Below are 12,266 nucleotides of genomic sequence, written 5' to 3'. Positions count from 1 at the left end.
GATTCATTTATTTATTACTGTTATAAGTGCGAATGCTTACAACCTGTGGCGGGACGCGATGAACGTGCACACAATGTATATATACATGTGCCCAAGAGGTAACTCAGTAATAATAAACAATAAAATACTGAATAGATGCAGAAAGTAAGAATGAATTACATTCAGATATTTTGGTTTCGAAGCAAATGACACTGGCAGCACAGATTGTGGAAAATATTAGCGAAGCGCTCCAAAAGAAAGGAAGTGTAGGAGAAATTTGGTTCACTAGAAAGCACCAACAACTCGAACCCAAAGACACGTAGATGCCATCGGTAGCAGCGTTATAGGCGGATTGAATGAAACAAGGATGTGGCCACATAGTCTAATCGGAAGTAGAGAGGGTAGTTTGGTAAAGTGAGAACCAAAAAAGTTCCCAAAAAAAGGTTTAAGTAACAAAATATTTAGCGGTAACTTGAAAGTATAAGAGAGCGGAAGAATTAAGAGAAAAAGATAATGGCGAGCCGACAGACATTGTGTACGATCTAACAAGCATGTTAGCTAATATCTCCTTGGTACTATTGAAAGTAAGGGCTGTTCTTCAAATTACCTGTCTTGGTAGGACAGTTGTGTAAGAATTGATCGTCAAAAACTGCATAAAAAAGGGTAAAGTTGAAAAAATATGAGATTATTTAGGTTTGCCTATTTAAAAACTGATTGTAATTAATTATGAATAAGACTAATTTTTGTTATAAATCCAATTGAAAAAGTGATTTAGGTGATATAAGTGATTTATTTAGATTTAAAAGTGATTTTGAATGCATACCTTATGTCGTTTCATGAATATATTTGTATGTCAATTACTGGTCCCACCCCATGTCAAACACTGGTTCCACCGAAAATTCGGTATGTCAATTACTGAGTCATTGACATATTTCCAAAAAAAATCATTTTTGGTTGACATAAAGATCGAATTTACTGCTTTTAAAATATTAATAAAATAGAATACATCCTACTGGAGCGGTACAACTTTACAGCCTACACCTGGAGCCAAAATAACGAAAGTTATTCTATCTTAAACTCGAATTTTTTCTTAAGCAGTCAATTACTGGTCCCTTCACCCTACTAGATGAAGATTTGTTACCTGGAATACTTAAAATAATAAGATATAAAATAGGAAACAAAGATAATTAACTATGAACCTATCCAAATTTATATTATCAGAGGGAGATAACTCTAATCTCCCTCTTAAAGCAATTTTTCACCTTTTCCAAGTCTTCCTCAGTCCTTTAAACATCTTGAAACTCAAAAATAGTTTTTCAAGATGAAAGTTAAGACCTATTTATTTATTAGTAAGTGTTACATGGTTTTAATTTAGTTTTATGTTTATGCAGAATATTGTTCATAGTTTCTTGGTAATTGAATCATTGATCCAAAGGATGAAAAACTATTATGATTATTAACTAATTGTGATTGAAATAGGCAATAGTTTTCCTTCTTAGTATAATTGATATCAATTTCTGTCATTATAAAATATAATAATTTCTATTATATAAAAGGTTAAGTGCTGAATAATGCCGTAATTAATGCTTTTCATGAAATTTTAAATTGCTGGCATATTAAAATGCTGAGAATTCTAAGTGTTAAGAAAGCATCAAAAACTGCAGTTAGGAGCGCTCTAGCGACAAGGTCGATAACTACTCAGTCATCTGTATTCTTCTAAAGGTATGTAGTAGAATTCCTGTATTTTATTTTATGCATGATATTTACTTTGATTTTGATATCTTTTAATATTACCTGAATTAATTTACATGAATATGCGGACAAATTAAACTTTAATAATTGGGCAGAAATAAAGTGTTAACGTGATTAATCAGTTATTGCTAACAATTATAACGTTTATTTATAAACTGAGCTTAAATTTTGTTTAAGTCCAGAGTCACCTAAATTTTCGAATAAGCCTATCTTTTTCAACATAGGTACAGTTCTTTTATATTAAGTTTGCTGATATTGTTGCCTAATTGCACTTCTTAAACTGTTAGAATTTAATTAAACCATTTTGTTTTCATTTTTCACGGTTTTCAAAGTTTTCCTGCTTTTATTAACCTTATCCATGACTTAGCTTTTATATAAAGCTGTAATGTTTCAATTGTGAAGTTAAAATTTAGTGGCTGCATGAATCACTTCATTACAACTGTTCAGCCAACATTCCTTTAATAAACAATACAGTAGACTTAGAATCAATGTTCCGTTATAAAATTTGAAATTCTCAAGATTTCCAGTTGTTTCACTCTTAGCTTTAAATTAATTATTAAAAAAATAATAAATTTCTCTTAATATGTGATTAGATCGTTAAGTAACAACACTGTCCAATTTTTATTCAGGGAACCGATCTTAATAAGTTTGATCTGTAAGTGCTTAGTTTGTCTGGATATTTTTTTTAACTGAAACAGTTATACAAAAGTATAATTATCATAATGTGCTACTAGGTTTTCAAATTATGGTAAAAATAAATTTTTAGTCTGTTCGAATAATAAAGTTCTTCTTTAAGAAGCACATTGGACTGTTTTTGAGGGTAAGCCTCAACTTTATTGAATTCTTAACTACCACGTCCCTTACATCATGCATCCAACAATAGTTTTAAGATTTATTTGTAAGTGTACAATAAATTATAATGCAGTTTTTTTTTGTTCTGTTATAGAGGTACCTTCGTCCCTAGGCCCTTTCAGCCATTCACCGGTTCGTAAAATTACCCTTGGAGGATCCATCTTCATATCCATCAGCTCTTCTGCAACTTAAATTGAGATGAATTCCATCCATACCTTCATTCCAGACGATGTGAGAAAATTTAAAACATCTACCATACTTTCTTGCGAAGCTGTATTTTAGGTAGTGTTGATCATTTTATTATGCTTGCAAACCATTTTTACAAAAAGTATTACTTTTTTGCAGTTTGCCTGATGTTTTTCTTTGAAATTTTTTTAATATTTTATTGAAAGGTTATAAGTAGATAGAAAAAAGTGCAACGTCAAACGTTCATGCTAATGCTGTAGGGATTTTCTGTCTAATATAAACTTTTTAATAGTAGAAATAAACTTTTATGGTTAATTTTAACTGAAAGAAAAGTTCAATTGATTGAAAAATGGTAATATAAAAATCAGTACTAAAACTGGGAATTCAGTTTTTTCCCCAGATAAAGTTAAATTCTAAAAAACGTAATTTGAACGTGCATATGGATGCTTAATTTCAGTTGATTAAATTGACAGAAAAATACTTTTTCAAACGTACTAAATGTAAAACTATAGCTATTTGCAATGAAATTAAATTATTTTAAACTTTTACCAAAAGAACTGGATGATAATTGATTTAATTTGCAATTGCTACTTCTGTGACACAAAGAAGTAATTAAAATTCAAATAATGGTTAATTATTAACAAATAATTACGGTTTATCTAATCATAGTAATATATCACTTATATATATTTATTTTTTCATTAACCATTGCCTTTGCGCTTGGACTTTTCCAGTTTAAGTTATCAATGTTAAAATAATATATGCCCATCTTTATAAGTAACTGCATTTAGTTATTGTCATCTTCTACGAAATAGAAGTAAAAAAAAATGATTCGAATTAGGAATAAGTTTGTTTTCATTATCCTTACTTGATTAGTAAATGATTTTTTTTTTAATTTGTTTATTTATTTTGCAACTGTATCTAGTACAACATGCAAAAGAGATGAGGGAAAGGATAGCGCTAATACACATGCACGTATATATGTGTGTATATGTTACGGTAAATGTACACTCTTGGGAAATGTACACTTTTACCGTAAAATGTGTACATTTCCTAAAAAGTTAGGTATATGTGAACTGAATATAATGTATATGTACATTTCCCGGCAAATGTGTACTCTTGCCTTCACGTTTTGGTAAATGTATACTCTTACCTTCATGTTTTAAGAAAAGTTGGAATGCAAATAAATTAAAAATGTTGTTGCAGTAAAAAAATATTTATTTAAATAAACATAATAAAAAAGGCTTTAATAACGAAAATTATTTTAATTAAAAAATGTAAATGACAAACAAAACATACTTTTCTTTGCATATTATATAATATGTCGTAGGTTATGATCCCAATATTCATAAATACAATTTTCGTCCTAGTTTTTCAGGACCAATACGATGGGAATCAAACAAATAATAATAATAACATACTTTTCTGTATTATAACTGTGCAAATATTTATCGGGAGTATAACAAAATTTTGTTAAATATTTGCCAGGGGTAAAAGTTTATAAGTTTTTTGAAAATTCCCCTTAAGAAAGTAGAGATGAAGAAAGAAGTGAAGAGCAAAACATTAAATAAATAATGTAAAACAAGATCATTTTATTGTAAGTTCCTGAAGTATGGCTTGCTGCCTACTTCTCTGGACAATAACAGTTAAATTTTATAAAACTATAAAGTAACATAAGAAATTTCATAATGAAAAAAGTTTCACTTGCGATTTCGTATTTTGTATGCTCACATTTACCAAAACGACATGGTCATTGTGAATTCAATGTACATTTCCCTTCTTTGAAATTGTAAATGTTAGTTGAATGCACATTACCCAAACGAGGAGGAAAATGTGCACTTTTACCGGAAAATATGTACATTTGCCGCAGTATCTACTTCTACCGTAACATATATACATACACGAGCACATGCTTGTGCGCCAAGGGCGTGAGTGGAGTAAACGACGACCATCCAGTGATGGAAGCCATTTAGTTCGCCAGATTGGCAAGCTTACACAGCATCCATCCTAGGAGGTCGAACGTTATGTGTTGAGATGATCGCGGGCCATCGCCGCTTCAGTCTGCGCTGTGGATTTGAAGGTAAATGGATTTAAATGTTTTTTCATTAAAAACTATCTTTAAATATAAATTAATGGAACCTCTACGAATTAATCAGGAGTTTGACTTGCATTCGTAAACTTTATTTACGATAGTGAGTAGCACTCAGCACTGAATGTAATACATGATTGTGTATTGCATACAGTTCTGCTTATGATTATATGAAAAATTATTTGACTGAATTTAAACTAAGATGATTCAAATTTTCCAAGGTCCCATCTTCAATTATATATTTTGGTATTATTTGTTACTTTTTTTACATAAAAATAATTTATGTAACTGATATTCTATGACAAAAAGTATTTCTTGTCAAATTTTTCTTAACAGCAGGTATTTTAATTGCATTTTTAAGGCTTAATATTATTTTTTTTAGAACTTATGCCCAACATTACTTTGAATTATTTTTAGAGAGGTAACTTCTTGATATCATCCGCTTACATCTCAGTAAAAAAATTGCGTACTGAAATAGTTTCAGGACAAATGTTAAGACCTATTTTTAATCATGAGTTAGTGTACTGTTTTTTTTTTTGTTTCTGTTATCCAAGTGCCTTCGTCCGTCGGCCCTTCCAGTCAATCTCCAGCTCGCAGTTACACTTGAAGATTCTTCTTTATATCTAGCAGCACTTCTGAGGTGATTTGCACGCAATTCTACATTCCGGAAAAGTATCAAGAATTTAGGAAATCTACCTAAAATCTGATTTTGGCGGACTTGTATTTCAGGTAATCTTTATCCATTTTTAATTCTTAACAGAGTAGAAAACTTTTTTTTAAGGTAATTAAATCATTCTCCTAGATCTTTTTGTGAAATAAGTTACATTTTTGTTGATAGAGGGTTATTATTAAATTGGAAAATACATCGACAAACGTTCATGTGAATTGTGTTAGATTTTCAGTTTTAAAACCATTTAAACGTATGGGCTAAAACATTTATGGTTAATTTTAATTTTAAAAATAGTTCAATTTTGTTGAAAAATGGTAATATCAAATCAACATAAAAATAACCCTTTTTATCTTCTGATAAATCAGCCGCCATATCAATGAAATTGATGTTTATATTTGGAAATTTATTTCAATTTTATTGTTGGAAGGGTTAAAATGTTTAAAAATTATTAATAGAAGCTTCATTTCAATCACATTATTTAATTTGAAAATTCTTCAACATACATATGTATTATAAAGTAATACTACACATTTTTTTTGTATAAAATTGAAACTTTTTAACTATATTAAACCTTTTGATGAATGAAATTGTTAGAATAATCGTTTAATATGTTTGAAACAGTCTTACTTTATTTGGTTAATGGTGTAGTTAGAAAAAAAGTGAAGTTATAATTGCTACTCTATTGACTTTTAAGTAATTTAAGTTCAAATAATATATTGAGGTTTTAATGTATTATTTTTTTACTTTATCTAGTATCTTCTTCCCTGGGCTTTCAGCCCTTTGCTGACATGCTGTCGCCTTCGAGGGACTTCTTTAAATCCAGCTTCACTCATTCAAGCCACCTACTTTACCTTGTATGGCTGTTCTTTCAGGTAGTTATTCCCTAATAATTTGCAAAGCATATAATGAATGTGAATGAGAAAACTTTCAATTTGTTGAAAATGTTTGTCGTATTCCCCTTTTTACTTTATTTCGCGGATTATTTATTTCTTCAAGTTTTTCATTCTTTCTTTAATGAACTTTCTTCATTTTTTCCTTGTTTATTCTTTGTTTGATCTTAAATTCTACCATTAATTTTGTTTATATTTATTTATTTTATATAGAAATGAACAAAAAAGAAAGTTGTACAACTTATGAAACTTTTCATTAATTGCAGGAATATTATAAAATATTCCAAGTTGTAAGAAAGCATCAAAAACTGCAGTTAGGAGCGCTCTAGCGGCAAGGACGATAACTACTCAGCCATCACCTTTGCCATTAGATTTGTGTTTAAGTCAGGCAAGTCATTTAATTTTATTTGACTGTTTACTTATTCAAAGTTTCGTATATTTCCTCGGATGATCTGATCTTTTTTTTTTGTATTAAAGCAAAGTTTATTTTTTAAAATTTCTCCCCTAAACCTTTGTGTATTAACTATTATCTCTCTTAAACCAAAACATAATTGTGACAGCAAAAGCTGAAAACAATTATTGCTACGTTCTGTCAGGTAACGTACTTTATCTTATGAAGCTATTCTTTCAGTTAATTATCCCCATGATTCGTAAAGCATGAATTTGAATGAGAAAACATTCAATTTAATAAAAGAACTCTGTAATTTGAATGAAAATACAGTATCAATCAATAACTGTACTTGTGAATTCTGTAGCATCATTCAATTAAACGAAACTAAATTTTAATCGATCTAAACATTTTTAATTTAGTATAAAAATGTTTAGTTCGATTTAAACAGTAATATTAAAAGTATATAAAAATGATCCTGTATTTTTCTTACAAATTAACTGGAATCTCAGTTAAATCTTAGATGTATCTTTTGATATTTTTTTCAATTTCATTGTTCAAAAGATAATTTGAATTATCATTTATACAGAATATTGTTCATAGTTTTTTAGTGATTGAATTATTGATCCAAAGGAAGAAAAACTAATGAGTTTAGAAAAAGTAAATAGTAATTGTGACTGAAATAGGCAATAGTTTTCTTTCTTATTATAATTGATATTAATTTCTGACATTATAAAAAATAATAGTTCCTATTATAAAAAAGGTTAGGTGCTGAATAATGCTGTAATTAATGCTTTTCATGAAAATTTAAATTGCAGGCATATTAAAATGAGAAGAATTCTAAGTGTTAAGAAAGCATCAAAAACTGCAGTTAGGAGCGATCTAGCGGCAAGGACGATAACTACTCAGTCATCTGTAGTATTTTTATAATTTTTTGGTAGTGATTCAGCGTTACCTAATTTCTTGGATAATCCTGTAAATATATAGTATTCATAAATATTTTTGTCGATCAACCCTTATATTTGATTTGATTTTTATTTATATTTGTCAAAAAATTGTATCAACCAGCATTGTATTGTTCATGAACTTTGTATGTGGTTAATTTACTAACTGTCCTAGCAAGTTGTGTTATAACAACCATTTGAAAAGTTATTTTAAAAGTGTCCTAGACAGAAATTAGCGTAACTGGTAGAGATTTGAATGACAGATAATTTTTTACCCTTTATTTGTTATCAGTACTTAAATGGAAAATGGTTTTAATTCATATTCTTTTGCTTGCAGTTTCCCTTTGGACTATTCTTTGCATCTAGTAGCGCTTCTGCTCTTAGGTTGAAGATGATTCGCTACCTTTCTGTATTACGGACAATATAAGTAATGTAGAGAAAATCTACCTGGTTTTAATTCGCAACTGTATTACAGGTAATGTTATCCATTTGTTTATTCTTCCAAAGCAGTGTAATACAAAAATATTACCTTTAATCTGACATCTAAACTATTTTTTGAATTCTATTCAAACTAGGTGACTGTACCTGCATTTTCCAGTATATTTTTATTTGTTATTGACCAAAATAGATCGACATGGGATGCACATTCTAACATTGGCCTTATTATTAACGTTAAAAAGGCAGAAAAAAAAGAATTCCATTCATACAAGGTGATAATTTCTACATTTTCTAGTGCTTATTTACTTCTCATTTTCAAAACAGATCGGTCTAAGTTGCACAATCTAGTATTGGCCTTATTATTAACGTTAAAAAGGCCGAAAAAAAGAATTCCATTCATACAAGGTGATAATTTCTGCATTTTCCATTGCTTTTTAACTTCTTCTTTTCCAAAATAGATCGGTCTAAGTTGCACAATCTAGTATTGGCCTTATTATTAACGTTAAAAAGGCCGAAAAAAAGAATTCCATTCATACAAGGTGATAATTTCTGCATTTTCCATTGCTTTTTAACTTCTTCTTTTCCAAAATAGATCGGTCTAAGTTGCACAATCTAGTATTGGCCTTATTATTAACGTTAAAAAGGCCGAAAAAAAGAATTCCATTCATACAAGGTGATAATTTCTGCATTTTCCATTGCTTTTTAACTTCTTCTTTTCCAAAATAGATCGGTCTAAGTTGCACAATCTAGTATTGGCCTTATTATTAACGTTAAAAAGGCCGAAAAAAAGAATTCCATTCATACAAGGTGATAATTTCTGCATTTTCCATTGCTTTTTAACTTCTTCTTTTCCAAAATAGATCGGTCTAAGTTGCACAATCTAGTATTGGCCTTATTATTAACGTTAAAAAGGCCGAAAAAAAGAATTCCATTCATACAAGGTGATAATTTCTGCATTTTCCATTGCTTTTTAACTTCTTCTTTTCCAAAATAGATCGGTCTAAGTTGCACAATCTAGTATTGGCCTTATTATTAACGTTAAAAAGGCCGAAAAAAAGAATTCCATTCATACAAGGTGATAATTTCTGCATTTTCCATTGCTTTTTAACTTCTTCTTTTCCAAAATAGATCGGTCTAAGTTGCACAATCTAGTATTGGCCTTATTATTAACGTTAAAAAGGCCGAAAAAAAGAATTCCATTCATACAAGGTGATAATTTCTGCATTTTCCATTGCTTTTTAACTTCTTCTTTTCCAAAATAGATCGGTCTAAGTTGCACAATCTAGTATTGGCCTTATTATTAACGTTAAAAAGGCCGAAAAAAAGAATTCCATTCATACAAGGTGATAATTTCTGCATTTTCCATTGCTTTTTAACTTCTTCTTTTCCAAAATAGATCGGTCTAAGTTGCACAATCTAGTATTGGCCTTATTATTAACGTTAAAAAGGCCGAAAAAAAGAATTCCATTCATACAAGGTGATAATTTCTGCATTTTCCATTGCTTTTTAACTTCTTCTTTTCCAAAATAGATCGGTCTAAGTTGCACAATCTAGTATTGGCCTTATTATTAACGTTAAAAAGGCCGAAAAAAAGAATTCCATTCATACAAGGTGATAATTTCTGCATTTTCCATTGCTTTTTAACTTCTTCTTTTCCAAAATAGATCGGTCTAAGTTGCACAATCTGGCAATGGCCTTATTATTAACGTTTAAAGGCAGAAAAAATAGAATTATATTCAAACTAGGGGACTATTTCTGCATTTTCCAGAGCTTTTTTACTACTTCTTTTCCAAATTTGATCGACCTAAAGAGCACAATCTAGCATTGGCGTCATTATTAACATTCAAAGACAGAAAACAAAGAATTCCATTCATACAAGGTGATAATTTCTGCATTTTCCATTGCTTTTTAACTTCTTCTTTTCCAAAATAGATCGGTCTAAGTTGCACAATCTAGTATTGGCCTTATTATTAACGTTAAAAAGGCCGAAAAAAAGAATTCCATTCATACAAGGTGATAATTTCTGCATTTTCCATTGCTTTTTAACTTCTTCTTTTCCAAAATAGATCGGTCTAAGTTGCACAATCTAGTATTGGCCTTATTATTAACGTTAAAAAGGCCGAAAAAAAGAATTCCATTCATACAAGGTGATAATTTCTGCATTTTCCATTGCTTTTTAACTTCTTCTTTTCCAAAATAGATCGGTCTAAGTTGCACAATCTAGTATTGGCCTTATTATTAACGTTAAAAAGGCCGAAAAAAAGAATTCCATTCATACAAGGTGATAATTTCTGCATTTTCCATTGCTTTTTAACTTCTTCTTTTCCAAAATAGATCGGTCTAAGTTGCACAATCTGGCAATGGCCTTATTATTAACGTTTAAAGGCAGAAAAAATAGAATTATATTCAAACTAGGGGACTATTTCTGCATTTTCCAGAGCTTTTTTACTACTTCTTTTCCAAATTTGATCGACCTAAAGAGCACAATCTAGCATTGGCGTCATTATTAACATTCAAAGACAGAAAACAAAGAATTCCATTCATACAAGGTGATAATTTCTACATTTTCTAGTGCATTTTGATTTCTTATTGTCCAAAATAGATCGACCTAAGTTGCACAATCTAGCAATGGCCATAAGGCTAGAAACGTTTAAATTAACGTTTAAAGGCTGGAAAAGTAGTATTTTATTCAAACTAGGGGACTATTTCTGCATTTTCCATTGATTTTTAACTTCTTATTTTCCAAAATAGATCGACCTAAGGTGCACAATCTAGCATTGACATAATTATTAACGTTCAAAGGCAGATAAAGAAGAATTCTATTCAAACTAGGTGACTGTACCTGCATTTTCCAGTGCATTTTTATTTGTTATTGACCAAAATAGATCGACATGGGATGCACATTCTAACATTGGCCTTATTATTAACGTTTAAAGGCAGAAAAAGAAGTATTATATACAAACTAGGTGACTACTTTTGTGTACCTTTTGGCGTTCAATCAACCCTTATACTTAACTTTTTAAACTATGTTTTTGTTAAGGATTACTATAAGTAATAATAATTACTATATGTAATAAGCATGTTAGTTTCACAATGTAATGTTAGAATTTTTACTTCTTATTACATGTTCTTTGTTTTAATAAAATGTTTAATTTGTTTGCTGTATATAAAAAAATATATAAATTTAAAAAAAAGAATCTTTTTTATTCTCCTTTTCATCTAAAAGGAAAAAAAAGGAAAAAGTTCAAAAAACTTCGATAGGAGCAGACAACAGGATGGAAGAAATAATTTCCAAAAATAAAAATAAACTGTTTATTTTATTAACATGTTTGTACAGATTTATTGTTAAAAAGCATTTATTAAAAAAAAAAAAAAAAGAATATTAAGAAAAGAGATTAGAAATAGCTGCGACAATGGAAGGAATAAAAAAGAAACCCTTTAAAAAAAAGGATAAAAAAAACCATTGGAAATAGTCTCTTAATTTCGATGTAATGTTTCTGCATTTAATAGTTAATATTAAAGGCATCCTGGAATGTATATGTTAGGTCGATCAATTTTGAAAATCAAGAAGTAAAAATCATTGTAAAAAGTAAAAAAGAAAAATTAGTTTCGAAAATGGCTACAAGTTAGTATCACTTACTGGACCTGTCAATTATATAAACTCTTTAGTTTACTTATTTGCCACCAGGTAGCACTAACACTCTGTATATACAACTGTTATGATTTCTCTTCAGTACGACTTGAGCATTGAAGGGAAGAAGGTCGCACTGTCGCTCGTCACGTCAAACATAATCTACTCTTGTGCCACATCTCAATCACCAAATATGAAAAAGGTATGATAGCATGTGTTTGTCTAGTCTAAAAATCACTGTCGTAAACTTTTACACATTAAAGTTCTTCTTTAAGAATTATAAAAAAAAAATAATCATAATCATCAAATATAGGTACCATTACATATGTCTGTCTAGTATAAAAGTAAGAATTATTCTGTAAAATATTAATTTATTAAATAGCCCACCCTCCGCCCAGCAAAATCACTCATCTATATAGTATGGCAATCATCAAATATAGGTACCAT

This window comes from Rhodnius prolixus, unplaced genomic scaffold (assembly GCF_049639745.1).
Source record: "Rhodnius prolixus isolate KJV_2025 unplaced genomic scaffold, Rpr scaffold_6, whole genome shotgun sequence".
NCBI lineage: Eukaryota > Metazoa > Arthropoda > Insecta > Hemiptera > Reduviidae > Rhodnius > Rhodnius prolixus.
The sequence above is the reverse complement of the archived record's forward strand: the minus strand, read 5'-3'. Positions refer to the sequence as shown.